General features: G+C 41.6%; 1 pseudogene; it reads left to right on the top strand.

Moving 5' to 3' along the window:
- The first annotated feature begins 2,674 nt into the window (after positions 1–2,674).
- Positions 2,675–3,814, top strand: LOC123148728 (cytosolic sulfotransferase 17-like; annotated as a pseudogene).
- The last annotated feature ends 213 nt before the right edge of the window (positions 3,815–4,027 follow it).

The raw sequence follows: 4,027 nt of genomic DNA, 5'->3' as shown, positions 1-4,027 counted from the left end.
GATACATGACCATTTTTTAATGCGAATATTTTCTGGAAATCCAGAACAAAATTCGAAAACACAAATAGAGATTTTAGAGAAAAAACAAGTAAAACTGCCTAACAAATTTGAAACATGATTTTTTTTAAAATGGGATTTTTCTTTAAATTTCCGAACATCTGTTGACAAACAAATTTGGAAAATAAAAATAATTTTTTTTAAAGAAATCAAAAAAGGAAAGAAAAGAAACAAAGAGTAGAAATCAAAAAATGAAACAAAGTAAAAGGAAAAAGTAACCAAAAAATAAATATAAATATAAAAAGTAAAAACCGGTTCAGGAGCCATCTAGAAGGTTCTCAAAACCAGAAAAATGGCTGGGAAAGTCTAGAAGTTTGCAAAACCGAAAAATGCTGCAACACGTTAACGGGCCATCCATGTCATCGCTCGATCGCCAGCTCATGCGCGAAAGATCGACAATTTGATGCAGAATGCATCAAGTAGGATATTCTTGCAAAACATGTGTCATATTAGGAGCGTGACGCAAAGCAGTTCACCCGACTGAGCCGATCTACTAGGGTTCGAGCAACTTGTCTTTTTTAGCTCCTGATGAAAAACCATAAAAAAACTATTTTCTCTTACCCCTATTGTTTGGGCCACAGTTAGGCCAGAATTGCTAGATATGTAGAGGAGAACCAGTGAGCTAGCATATGTTGTTGTTCATGGGGAGAGCGGCACAATACAGTTCGCGCGATTGGGCTAGGCCAATGGGGCGCGAATGACTTGTTTTTTTAGTGCAAAAGTACGTTGTGCTTGCGAGGAATCGACCTAGCAACCTCATGCTACCGAACACCCGCTATTAACAACTAGGACTGATAGCTGTTGGTGATCAATGGGAAGCACGAAATGTTTAAGAAATAATGCAACTTTGAGAATTGAAAACTTTTTTTAACATTGTGAACAATTTTGAAATCCTAATTCTTTCTGAGAAACCCAAACAATTTTTAAGTTAATTTTTTCTTGGAATTTATAACATTTTATGAAAAAAACTAATTTTTAAAACTGAACACTTTTAGAAATTTCCAAAAGAAATTCAAAGTGCGAACACTTTTTGAAAAACAAGAACAATTTTTTGAGAACAAGAATCGTTTTCAAAAATGCAAACAATTTTTGCGACGTGACTTTTTCTAAGAAAAGAGAACAAATATTTGAAAATCCAAACATATATTTAAAATAGTGAAGTAAATTCACAATTCCGGACATTTTTTCAAAAATGAACAAATTGTTAAGAACGTGAACAAAAATTAAAATTCCGAATAACTTTTACAAATTGTTTTTTAAAAAATTCTCAACATTTTTTGAAAAAAAAAATTGACAGAAAAAGAAACAGGAAGACGAGATTTAAAAAAAAAAGGAACAAAAAAATGAAAAGAAAGAAGACGAAAAAAAAAGGGTGGCCTCGCACGTAATACAAGTGGGCCGGCCCACTCTGTCTTCCCTTGTGCGTTTCGGCTCCTATTTGCTGCAGTGAGCTCCGCTCAAGAAACAAATCTCATCTGTACGCTGTTTCTCCTAAAAAAATAGGGAACCCAAAAAGGGATACTGATAGGAAGTGTTTCCCAAAAACATATAGAAATAAACAAACAATCCTGATGAAGGTGTGGGAGCTACAGCTGCAATTATTCAAGATGAAAGAAGTAATTTTTTGGGGCTCAGTGCAAATTTGTTCCTCACGCAGCGGATGTCACATCTACAAAAGCTTTGGCACCGAGAGATGGGCTAGTGTTTGCTAACTCATTGGGGTGCAACAGACTAGAAGCGGAGTCAGATTCTATGCAAGTTATAAATTCATTGAATGGTCAATCAAATTGGTGGGATTCGGCGGCGGCCATCTTCGCTGATTGTATGGATACAAGTGTGTTGATTGGGGAGGTCATTTTACCGAAAAAGGCTTTCGCCCCGTTTTATATATAAAGCATCAATCAACAAGCATCCAGTACAAACACACACCACGCCACCGCAACACATTGAGGAGGTCATTAAGCATTGTTATCGTTCGTTTAATCAAGCGGCTCATGTGCTAGCCCATTTTGTTATTGTAATAAGATGTCTAGTAGTTGATTGGACGAGCCTCCTGACATTATTGCCAGCAAGCTTGTAGACAATGTAAATCTGTTTTAATTCAATAAAGCTAGCCATGATAGCCTTCTTTTAAAAAAACAATATGAACGCTGTTAGTTCTCGATTAAAAACTTGCACAATGTTTCTAAAAAAGATGATCTAGTAGAAGCGCGACCGTGAGAGCCGACTGCATGCAATGTGCACTTCAGGCAAGCCTTTTTCCCATGTCTAACATGTATTTATGCTGAGTTTATGTTTCACACTTTGAAACATCCATTCTCGTGATGGACGTCCCAGAGAAAGTCCAACCAATGCAGATCGTATCCATACCACGCTTGAAATTTCTCCTAGTTCAGCTTTGCCATCGTAATGAACATATAGCTAATATCCGTGGATCACGTGGTTGGTAGGAGCTGTTGGGGAGAGAATTAATAAAACACAGCTCGCTATTCTCGTGGCTACTTTTCCCTCTTTTTGTACATTCACATTATTGCAAAAGACAATGCGAGTTGTTGGCTGGTCACTGTTATATGACACCCTGAAACCATTAACATATATAAACAGCCCAACCCCAGCCATGGCACACCTTCATTCCGAGGCCATGGAGAGTTCAGAAACTCGTCCATCTGAAGCCGTGTCATCCAAAACCCATACCGAAAATCTCATAGCAACACTTCCAACCAGAGAAGGATGGTCCACGCCACTCCTCCTCTACAACAACTGCTGGATCAGACCACATTGCCTCAACGATGCCATGGCTGTCCAGGACAAGCTCAAGCCCAGCCCCGACGACATCATCCTCGCCGCGCATCCGAAATGCGGCACCACCTGGCTGAAGGCCCTCCTGTTTACCGTCCTAAACAGATCTCGCTACACCTTCGCCGACCACCCGCTGCTCACGGTGGGTCCTCATCAACTTGTGCCTTTCGTCGCGCTACTGCCGGGAGACCTCGACAGAGCCGAGATGCTGCCCTCTCCGCGGCTGCTCTCCACCCACCTGCCGCTCCCCCTGCTCCCACCCGCAGTTTCCACCCTCGGCTGCCGGATCGTGTGCGTCTGCCGGGAGCCCAAAGACGCATTTCTCTCAAGGTGGCACTTTGAGAAGAAGTTGCACCAAGGTATATCCCTAGGTATGGATGAAGCATTCGCAATGTTCTCCGAGGGGTGCACGCCTTACGATCCTTTCTGGGATCGCTATCTCGAGTACTGGAAAGAAAGTTTGGCGAGACCACGAGAGGTGATGTTTCTAAGGTATGAGGAGATTATGTCAGACACACCCAAGGTTATTAGGAAGCTAGCAAGCTTCCTCGGCGTCCCGTTCACCCGTGAGGAGGAAAGCGGCGGAGTCGTGGAGCAAGTAGCTGATTTATGCGGCTTCACTTCACTTAGCAGCGTCGACCCCAATCGGGCAGATCGTGTTGAAGTTGAGCATGCAGGAGTTAAGCTCGTTGTTAATCCCTCTTCGCTGTTTAGGAAAGGGGAGGTTGGAGATTGGGTGAACCACATGAGCAAGGACATGGCAGCTAGAATGGGCCAACTTGTCGCTGAGAAGTTCAAGGGATCAGGTCTCACGTTCTGACATGTGCATGTTGTATCGTGTACTGTGTACGATTGATCTCTACAACTTTGCATCGCATGTGTAGGTCATGCATTTCCCTTTTCTCCCCTCATGTATTGAGCAAGCTTTATTGATTCAAATGAAACAGATTTATTATTCCCTAAGTCCACCCAGAATTTGGGATTTGTCCTTTTCTATTTCAACCAAGTTGCACAGTCAAGTCGAGCTGCATAAAAAGAATATATGCAGCACTTTAGGCATTGAATTAATGTGTAGTTTTTTGGTTGCATATTTCTAAAGCTAAAATTGCATATATAGTCCGGATCCGACTAGCGAGAAGTTGGCAGCCGATAGATAGGTTGCTGGCAGCAG

The sequence above is a fragment of the Triticum aestivum genome, chromosome 7A (genome assembly GCF_018294505.1).
Source record: "Triticum aestivum cultivar Chinese Spring chromosome 7A, IWGSC CS RefSeq v2.1, whole genome shotgun sequence".
In the NCBI taxonomy this organism is placed as follows: Eukaryota; Viridiplantae; Streptophyta; class Magnoliopsida; order Poales; family Poaceae; genus Triticum; species Triticum aestivum.
The sequence above is the reverse complement of the archived record's forward strand: the minus strand, read 5'-3'. Positions and strand labels throughout refer to the sequence as shown.